This window comes from Agelaius tricolor, unplaced genomic scaffold (assembly GCF_023055355.1).
Source record: "Agelaius tricolor isolate 1412-34295 unplaced genomic scaffold, bAgeTri1.0.p SCAF_3, whole genome shotgun sequence".
NCBI classification, from domain to species: domain Eukaryota; kingdom Metazoa; phylum Chordata; class Aves; order Passeriformes; family Icteridae; genus Agelaius; species Agelaius tricolor.
Window position 1 is genome coordinate 26158192 of NW_027269263.1, and position 11120 is coordinate 26169311.

Genomic DNA, 11120 nt, shown 5'->3' on the forward strand with positions numbered 1-11120 from the left:
GCGGGGGGCGGGAGGCGAAGCGCCGGTCACGGCGGGCGCGATTGGCGCCGCGGGGCGGGCGCTGTGCGGGCCCTGGGCAGCGGGAGGGCCCCGCGGGGCCGGGGCAGGCGCCGCTCCAGGGCCGCTGGGGCGGTGCCCGGTGCGGCTGCGGGGCGCGGGAGGGCTGCGGTCTGTGCCGGCAGCTGCCGTGGCATCGAGCCCGCCGTAGGTGTGCGAGGCGGGGCGGCGTTCCCTGAGCGTACATGGGGTATGCACATGGCTCGGGTGCCGTAACAAGAGCGTAACTTTGGCACTGTAAGTTAAACCCCTTTTGGAAATAACTTGATTTTGGAAAACATGCTCTATGCAGGCTGGGGTGCGGGCAGCTCAGGCTGGTTTGGTTTCGTTTGTATTATATTACTTGCGAGCTCAGGATGGACAAAAGCCCTCCCCAATGGTGCCAGTAGGCTAGGACGAAGTCTACTAGCTCCATACTTTTATTATCATCAGACTGTGGTCATAAAAATACCCCAAACAACTCACAAAACCCATCCAAAATCAAAACAAGAAAATGCTGCTCCTTTCAATGTCCCGGATTGCTGTCAACTGCAAGAAGTCATCAATGCTTTCAGTGGTTGCACATGAAAGATTACTCAGCCGTGTTGGCAGACAGAAGGTTGTGTGTCCTTATTTTAGTTGTGTGATTGTAAAAATTTCCCATCTCGAGTGTTCCATAAACTTTTTCCTTCATCTGAACCTTTTTGCTGTTCAGCAGGCTCTCTTGTGCTTCTAGGGTGGACCAATGTGCTTTAAACTACTATTCTGCTTGTTTCTTGGTGTTCCAGAACACCTTTTTTTTTCATCCTAGTATTATTTTTTTTAACAGTTTTGTTGATCTGTAACAAGTCAGACTTTTTATATGCTGTTTATGGCATGTATTGAAGGGAGATTGGATTGTCATCACTGGTTGCTCTGGTCCTTAGTGAAATTTGGACCTTCTCTTCTTCAGAATATGAAGTAAGTGCAATGAATCAGTGCAATGTCACACTTCAGAACCATGAAAGCTGAAGGAAAGAAAGCACAATTGTAATGAGTTATATTATTTTGCCAAAGTTATAATAAGCTGTAAAGTCAAACACCAAGAGATTAACATACTCCATATTTAATTTGCTTTTCCACATTAGTTACTTGTATAAACATATAGGTTTAAGAAGGCCTCTGCCAATTTGCCACTTTTGCTGCTTAGCAAATGGACTGGCAGATAAGATTTCTTCCTTTTCTGCTCATTGAGTGCAGATTCAGGTCTCATTTATTGCTGCTTGTTACCAGTCAGGCCTCAGGCTGCATATGATTTTAGCAATTTAATGGATCTCCAGTCAGGATAAATTCTTTATAAGTTCTTTTTATTTTTTTTTTAATAATGAGGGAAGGACCAATACCTAATTAATACCTGAAATTTTTAGTTCAAAGGTTACCCAAGTTAATATTGGAAGGCTTTGAGAATACTGAGGAATGCTTTTGATGCTTGTATTCATAAATTTGTCCATGATACAGGGCAGGGAGTGTGGTGTAGTCTGCTGAATTCTCATGTAGTTTAAAAGACGCATCTTACATCTCTATAAACCAGGTAGATGTCATTCATCAAATGCATAAAGCAAAAAAAACCCTTGTCATTCTTTTGCTTTTTAAAACAGACCAGGGTAGAACTCATTTTTGTTTGGGTGGTTCCTTGAGCTAGTGTTTCAGGGTTTACCTTTCAATACAAACCCATTTTTAGTCTTCCACATGGATCTTTCCGAATTAACTTTTTGTTGTTGTTTTTTGTTTTGTTTGCCTGGGAGACTTCACCTCTCATGGATTTGGAGGAGGCTCAGAAATAGGCTTTATACTTAATGAGAGCACTGTCCAAAGATCAGATGACCTTAGGCCAGGTTTTCCACTTCTGTACAGCTCACCCCTCCCACCCCCCAAAAACAAACAAAACATTTGGCTGCCAAATCAGAACACAACACACAAATCTATCTCTTGTGAAACTCATGGTTTCCTTGTCACGTATTGCAGAGGTAAGGGCTGGAAGTCAGAGCTCTGTGAGACGGGCCAGTCAGTGGCTGGCTGTAGTTACAGCTTCTAATCTTTTTGTTTGTTTGTTTTATTTTGTTTTTGTTTTGAGAGACAGAAGCTGAAATTCATTGTGCTGTGCATTCATCTTAAGTGCCTGAAATGACTATTTTTTTTTTTTGTTTGGAAATGAGATCCTTAAACAGTCCTTGGTTTTTAGTCATCAGGAGGCTTGAATCTTCAAAGTTTTTGTATTTTTTTCAATTGTTTATTTTTTCTTGTAAATCTAAGTAATATGGTCCTTGTATACACTGAAATCAGCATCAACTGTGTGAAAAAGTCATATAATCAGTGAATAATTGATATTTACAATGTTCCTAGATACTTATATTCATAATAGATTTGTAACAATGCATTGCTTTGTATTTTCTTAGTGCAGTGTATGAATAGTGGGTATCAAATGGCATATATTGCTGAAAGGAACTGCTGCAATGTGGTACCAAAGATGTATTTTAATCAGAGATGGGGTTTTTTTTTGTCTGCTTTTTTTCTGATGAGTGTCTCTGGATTTTGTGGTTTAGCTCTAGTAATTGTGAAGTAAGTGGTGATACCTTGAGGACAAGTGTGAACCAGACCTGAGTATACAACCCAAGGTGCAAAGAAGGAGGTTCAAAAACCTCTACATTCAGGCAAAAATTATTTATCTCCTAGCTGTAGTTACTTACTTAAGCGAAGTCTGCTTAAATGCAAAGGAACAATTTTCTTTTCCTTGAGAAGAAAGAAACAGGTTTAAAAATTTACAGAGTAATTAGATTTTCCAGTTCCCTTGACCTACATTTATTGCTGAGATTAGAAACTGCAATGTTCAATAACTATGTTCTGGCAAGTTTTATGTGACTTTCTTTGCCACTCTTAGTTTATTATGGTTAATAAAAAAGAAATATTTGCTTTGGAGGTACTTTTAGTGCTCTGCTTAATATTTGCTCTGGAGAGGAACAGATACCTCAGATTTTTTGCACCTCTTCAAATAGCACATCCAATTAATGACTTCATGTTAGGGAAACCAGTGTCTTTAGTTATTATTCTAGCTGATCATTTGCTCTGCCACATTTATAACATTTTTTTTTGTTATTCAACAGCTAAGCCAGCACAAAACCCCCAAAGTTCAGGAGCAAACAGTATCTTAAGAATGCATCCCTCTAGTGCTGCATAGCCTGGGCATTTGGAACGGTAGGTCCTCATCCAGCTGCTCTGAGGCCAGGTGAAAGGCTGCCTGGAGCTGCAGCCTTGTCATCATTTCAGCAGAAGCTGCAGTAACTGCAGTGCTGAGGCTGGAAAGGTTAACTGACTGCCAGACTGGTGAGCAGCTTTCCCCAAACTAGAAAAAAAGTCTTGAACATGTTTGAATATAAGAACATCTGGTTTACGGAAAATGTAAGGATTCATTGGGTTAGTTCTTATTTAAGTCGATTTATTCCACCAAGATACAATAGGAGGGAGTAGTGATTCTTCTGAGATTTTATATATTTGGCAGGAAAAAATTACTTTAGGTAAGCAAGCAAGTGAGAACTGTGCCAAGCTAACTTCCCTGCAGACTTAAAATATTATCTTTTTAATGATTTAGCAGTTATGAAAATGCCAGCATTAGTCTTAAAATAATTCTAAGTGCCAAAAAATATGCAAAAGGCTTGCCAATTCATACATGCACTCTCTTCTGGTAAACACTGAACAGGAAGAACTTTGAAAAATGGAGCACTTACATATTTCTAAATCATGCTGCTGCATAAAGAAGCTTTTATGAAGTAAGTCCCACATTATCTTTGCCCTTAGAGCCAGATTGTCACCTGGCTGTTGTCAGCTGCACTTTGAAGAGAGTACACATACATGCTCATTATAACAGGAGTTGCATTCTCCATCCACGGGGCTCCCTAATTTTCAGGTGAATCTGGACCACTGCTACAGATGCCAGCAATTTTTTTTTCTTCGGTTTATTGTTGTTGAACAACAGGTATGAACTGTATGCAATTACACTGTTACTGTCTGCCAGTCTAGCTTTATAATCTTGACTTTTATCAAAAAGTATAGTTTGCACTGCTTTGATGTCTGGTAAAAGTGACCCTGCCAGTAAAGATAGGGATTGATATCAAATGCTTATGAATGGGGATGAATAATAGTCACCATTTAATGAAAGGGGGAATCAATTAAATGCAATTATGTTCATTTGAATGTAGACATCTGAGCACGATTCTTTTTTATATATTTAGAGAACTGCCTATTTTTTGTGCTTTTTTTTTGTGCCCAGTGAATTCTGATTGATTTGGATTTGCTTAAAATTGAACTTTTAGTAAAATAGAAAAAGTACTACTTTACATAACTGTTTAGCATATATTATTGGGCTTCTGTGATAAAGTTGTTTTGACAATACTCAACTTCATTCAAAGTACCTGAAAATTTTTTTGAACTAATACAAAATTATTTTATTTCCTCATAGAGACAATACAAAATCTAAAGGATTTCTCCAAATTCCATGAAATAAGTTAGTAGAAATTAAGATCACTGTTAGGTATTTCAGATTTTCTGTAAGATTATGTAATTTTAGATCTGAGGTTAAGCTCCTAAGGCCATAAATCTTTGTTAATTGTATCTCCTGTTGTTTAGTTTTAAAGTCATAAATGTTTCTCCCATGAAAAGTGCATTTCACAATAGGGTCCTTATTATTTTCTCCTCCTTAGTTATGAACTCATTGCCATAACACTTTTTAAATTCAAGTTTTGATTTAATTCTGGTAGTAGACTACTTATAGTGCAAGTGGGTGTAGTTTGGAGAGACTATATGGCTTACTTACAGGCTTGTTCAGTGATAAAGTTATGCCTTCTAAGTGATTGCAACGAAATCCTGATTTAAGTGCAAAGAAAATCAGAAGTGTGGCTCCATGAAGATTGTGATAGTATGGGGTTCTTTGTTGATCCTCATTCAGTTTCCTGGATAAAAAAGGTAAAATTTGTCTAGGTTTTGAGGAGTTTGGCTTATTGGAAAGATAGAACTTCACTTATTCAAAACTATGAAAATACCCAGATAGTTTTGGAGGTCTACCTGTGGTTAAGATGTTATCACTCCCAGGGCAGCAGCAAGCCTGTAATAAATACCAGCTGCTCCAGTGTCCTGGTATAATGTACAGAGGAAATGGGACCATGAACTGAGTTGCCAAGAGATGGACACATGTTCTGTTTGGCTAAATCTGTGCAGTGTGTTTTCCAGCCATGGGCTGAGGGAAAGAGTTTATAGTGGCCTTACATCAAAACCATGCAGCTCTTTCTGGCAGAAGCTACTCACTAGAAGCCAGGTTAATAATAAAAGGGTTGCTGTATTATTATCAGTGCATCAAAAATGGAAGAATAGAATGTCATTTACGCAATCTTCTTTCCTAATCTAACAAAAGTCTTCTTGGCTAGACTTGGCACTCAAGTCTCATAGAACAGGTTATTTGTTTATTATGTTTATTTTGTTATGTTTGTGTAGCCAGGTTACAGACTATTTGACCCTGTCTGTTTCTGATATGACTTTACATAAATCTAGCAGAAGAGTTTGAATGACAATGCACATCTTTTTTGACTGTAGAAAAATGTAATTTGTGGCAGAAACACTGGGGGCTTGACCAAGGTTTTATGAGGAAATGTGCTAAATAGCAGTGGAAGTTATTTTGTGTACCTGTGATTTGAAGAAATACTTGAGATAATTACTAAAGGTAATTCCACATGAGCAGTAAGCACTTATTAAATTTTGCTCTTATATCTGGTAGAATTTCAAAGGTAAATGGAAAAAGTGATTACTGCAAAGGTGTGGTGGCAGAGAGGGCAGTAAAAAATCCTGAGTGTTCCTCTCCATGTTTTCATCTGAAGATTTAATTCCAAAAGTGTTTAGACTTAATTCTAAAGGTTCTTGACCCTTATACATTTAGTCAGGCTTAACGTTTCTTGTTGGAAGCTCCCTTTAAAAAAGAGTAGATAATCAAATCATAGAATCTTTTAGGTTAATAAATACTCCAAAATGCTGATTGATAAATACAACAGTATGGGTGGAGCAGATTTATAATAGGTAACCCACAAATTTTAATCATAGTTAGTCATTATCATCTTTATGACCCATTACAAGACTCCTAAGATTGATTATGGGCTTCTTGAAAACATCCAGACATGCAAGCTGCTCATTGCTCTGTTTCTACGGGAATTTTTGATGACTGAATGTGTTACTGGCTTTGGAACCAAATTGCAGTGGGGCCTGGTATTATCACTTATATTTCAGTGCTTTTGTTTCAGACTGTGGTTTGGCTACTGTTGCTAAATATATGCAGCAGAGCTGTTTGCAATTTAAGAGTTGAACCTCCTGGTGTTAAGAGGCCAGCAGAAGGTAGCATTTAAGCTGTGCCTGAGGGCTCTGCTGAGGTCAAAGGCACAGATGTGTGCCTGGTTTGTTTTTGTGCACAGAAAATCATGCAAGGACAGTCTGTGGGCAAATGGAAGATTTGCATATAAATGTACATGTTGGTAGCAGTAAGAAATCACTCTGGTGGCTCTTGATTTTAGCCTAGTGATTTCCATATGCTTTGGGTTCTGTTGCTCAACTGCTGAGCAGGTGGAACATGTTTTCTGTGTATGGCCACAATAAAATGGTATTGGTATGGGGGATGGACTCAAACATGAATATGTTATTAGAGCTAGCCAGCTTCAACTTCAGTTTTACTGAAGAATTGTATTTATCTTGACAGATTGTATCCAGAAAACTTTCCAGTACCTGTGAGATGGAATCTGTGCTCGAGAAATATCATCAGAATGGTCAGATGGTTGGAGCACTAAGACCCAGTAAGCTCCAAATTAGGAAAAGCCAAGTAGGGAATTTCTAGTTGCTACTCTGACAAGTGCACTGAGTGCTTTCCTTTATTGCACAATCCACATGAATTATTTAAATGTTTATATTTATTTAAATTTAAATTATTTAAATAGCATATTTTGATAACTATCTATTGAAACTTGTTCCTTTTTGTAAATATTTTTCCTCTCATACAAGTAGTATGAAAGTGGTCCACTACTTGTGTGTCAGTAGTCTTGAGATGCATTCACCAATTATAGAATTTTTCTTAATAGTAATTTCAATTTCCCAAATTTTAGGAAGATAGAAGAAAAAAAATGCACTTATGCACAGAATAAAATCAAGTTTTCCTCCTGGAGTTTCTCCAAAGTTAGCATATCAGGTTTTAGTTACTACTTTATAATAATTACTTTTTGCTTCCAGTAGAAGCTGAGTAAATGGTTACTGAACATTGTCCTGAGAAACAACAAATGTGGACAATTTCAAATCAAAGACTGCGGGTGTTTGATTCTGTAATTCAACTTGTCATTGAGCTGTCTGTTAACAGCTTCACATCTTGCAGTGCAATGAGGCTCAGATTTTACTATTGTCTAGGTAACAACTGTTAAAATATTGATGGCAGTGGTATTTACTGTAAGTATGCTGTAAATTAAAACCTGTTCTATTGTTACTTCTTGTAAAGCTGAGCTACAGTGGGAGTTGATCTGTCCATTGTTTTAATAAAGTTTCCTATTTCCTTGGTTTGGGATGAAATCCAGCTGTTTTGGATTCTTTCATAGAAAAAAAATGTTTTCTATTCTGGTAATAAGTGTTTCTCAGGAGGAAAAGTTTTGTTATTGTTTTAGGATTTATCTGGTCTGCCTGTTGTTCATATTGATAGACAATGCCTCTTCAGATTATAGCCTTGTCTGAAGTCTGCTTTTTAAAAAATATTCTTCCTTTGCTGTATTACTTCATTTGTTGTCCTATTAAATTAAATAACCGATGCAACAAATTCTATCCTTCCATCATGCTTGTGCAAGCTTTGTAAGTTTACTTCACTGTCTGTATTACACAGAACTGTTCATGTAATCTTCGTTGACTTAGATTATGACATTGTAGCTCTATCTTTATCAAGATTTCCTAAAATATTGTTTTCAGCTTTATCTCAATGCTCCCTTTCTTATGTGACTGTGCATGTGAGTTTTCAGGGATGCTGCTGAGTTCATCTCATGCTCAACAGGTCAAGTGGAATGTAGAGGGCTTACAACGTTTTAGCAGTGTTATGCATATTTAAATTAAAATTTGGCTTTATAAAGCTTCATTTTCCATTTAACATAAATTTTAATATTACTTTTTCTTGGGTAAAGTAGTAATAAATTATTAAAATTTCTGATTAAATTAAAAATGATTCTTCTGAATGACTACTTAATATTTTCACTGTGGAAAAAGGGTAGGTGAAAAAAAAAGTAAAATTTCTTAAAAGACAGTGTATCTCCTTAAATTACAGGTATATAAACGAAAACTCTGGGATAAGCGTTTAGGGTACACCTTTATTCTAGTTTTAGTGGCCAGTTTTAACATTTCTCACAGGGTGGAAAAGGGTGAATTTTCTTATGATTTTTTGTATTATTTCCTGAACCTTACTGTTACTATTTTTAACAGTTTAGATAAGGCATCTTTATATAGGAAAGAAATTTCTGGCAATAGCAATGCATTACTGGAAGCATAAAAGATGTCACAAACAACCCTTTTTTTTTTTTTTTCCTAATGACAGTTATAGACCTGATTTATGTGGTTTGGTGTTTGTCACTCTTTCCTTCTGCCTGCATAATAAACATTAATCCTAGAGAAAGACCAAGGATCCCATGGATTGCTAGTATTAGCAGGAGGCTTGTAAGAATGATCCACCAAGGACAGTGCTTTACTACAGATCTTGTCAATTGGAGTTTTAAAGGAAATGAAGATATTGTGGTTTAAATTAAGTTGGAAATAGGATTTAGAATTTGACTGAGGACAAGTCTAGTTTAGATTGGTTTGAAGGCATAGACTTCACAAGTCATATCCTGATTATGGAAATGCTAAAAGATCAGTTGTATTTGCAACTGCAAATTTGTTGCTATTCAAAGTGGTGACATGTCTTTTGAAATCATCTATTAGACTCAAGATACTTGCCTTGAAATGTGGCTGAAACCAGATTTTGCAATTGAATACTTGGAGTTTTTGCAAATGTTTTTCCCCTGATAGTAGGACCAAAAGTGCAGATAATTTCTAGAGATGCATTGTAAGTGGCACCAAACAAAGTCCACTAAAATAAATAAAAACTGACCACATGAATTAAAATTCTGTAATATAAATGGTGAGCATGTGCTTTTTAGATTTTATCTCTCTTTCCTTTTCTGATTTTTTCTGATTATCTCAAAGATTTTTCCTTTTATCTTTTGTTTTACCTTGGGAAGTGTTAAACCTCTTTGTATCAGTTTTATGTAGTATTTATATCGAAGCTGCTGCCAGATGGACTTTGTCAAAGGTCTGTAAAGACTTTTGGGCCTTTCATGTATGTGAAAGGGACCTGAATAGATCCAGTTGTGGAATTGGTATTATGCTGGGTAAGACTGCTGTGAGTTTAATGTGTAGTGTTGCCCTAGTATTAAAGATCATAAAACCAGTTCATGCTAAACCTTGGAAAATGAGTAATAATTAGATATGAATTGTTTAGTGTTGACTCCAGTGGCATGCTTTCCTTGTTCAATGACACTGGTGCAGTCCCTTTTAACTATGAAGTAATGTCTGCCACTCAATTTGTCCCCAGTTGAACTCAATGTACAGGCTCTTACATAATAAAGTGCAAATAACAAAGAATGAATATGTAGTACAATTACTTTATTATAAAAATTTAAAATTGATGCTGACATTACCCATTCTCAACAGTTTTTAAATACTGTGTTGTGTGCATTATACAGAGATGGTAGTTTATTTTAAGGTAAGATTGGTTCTTTCGCTGTTTTTCCTGTTACAATGATTTTGATTCATTCAGAGAAACGGCTTCAGTAGATTAATTTCTAAAGGTACTGTAAAATTCGTTCTTGTGTTAAGGATTGTAAACTTCTACAGATGTGACCATAATTTTTCTGCCTTGGCAGATATTTTAAGACATCTTTCATGTCTATAGCTATTGAGCATTTTCCACATCATGAGCTTCAACTGGATGTACAGTGTATTACCTCATTGCCATTCTTAGTGAATAAACTTTAAATACTAAACCCAATTTTAAATGTAAAATGATATAAAGAAACTATACTTTCATATATTTTCTTTTTGAGTAATATTTTATGAATCCAGCTACTTAAAAATGTTATTTCATCATAAGAACTCTGGAGCACCTGTTCAATGTGGTATAATAGAAACTCAAACTGGATGTTCTTTCATGTTTGACTTTTCATCTGAACCATTAGCTGGCTCTACTTCATTGGCTGCTAACTAGTGCATACTCCACATTTTCTTTCTGCAACCACAAGAAGAAACTTCTTAACACACTGACCTTCCTCATTCAGACTTGGTAACATCCTCATCTAACATAACTTGAAACTCAGATTTGTGAGTAATATATTTGTGCTGTAAAAGCTGAAGAGTACTAGAGGAGGAAGAGGGTGTGTTTGAGTGAGCACGGGGAAAAGAATGTGCTCAGAAACATGTAAGGCAATGTGTGGAGCCAACCTGACAGTAGGTATACAGGGTTGTCCAGGGAATGGGTGACTCTTCCTGGGTGTGCTGAAGGGGCAATGAATTTTTATTAAGGGCAGAGAGATACACAGCTGAATGCTTGCTTTTAAAGAATTCTCTGTTTCCCAGTTCCCTTTCTGCTCTTCCTTTCTTCCCTTTATGCCTATTTCTACAGTGATAAGGTTATCTTGGCAGCAAGGAAGTTATGTGAGCCATTACCATTCCTAATAGAAGGGCAGTTATGACTCTTCTGCTATGTGGAAGGGCTGGTCTGCTCAAAGATTGCTTCACCTTTTCTTGTAGTTGACTGTAATCCAACAGACAGCAATAATAACAATAACAACAAAACCACAAAAACAAAAAACCCAAACCAAAAGCCAGGAAGATGCTAATTGATTTAGATATCTAGTATTTCATTTGCATTTTGTTTACATTTCACTTATTTTGAGGCTTCCATTGCTCTTCAATTTCAAACAGCTTTACTGAATAGCCTGAATGAGCTTGTAAAAGATGGA

The 11120-nt window shown here is 36.7% G+C and overlaps 1 long non-coding RNA gene across 1 annotated transcript; it reads left to right on the top strand.

Moving 5' to 3' along the window:
- The first annotated feature begins 20 nt into the window (after window positions 1-20).
- Window positions 21-9836, top strand: LOC139588210 (uncharacterized). Its single transcript, XR_011678576.1, has 3 exons — window positions 21-294; window positions 2619-3267; window positions 6803-9836. It is a non-coding gene; the product is annotated as an uncharacterized lncRNA (long non-coding RNA).
- The last annotated feature ends 1284 nt before the right edge of the window (window positions 9837-11120 follow it).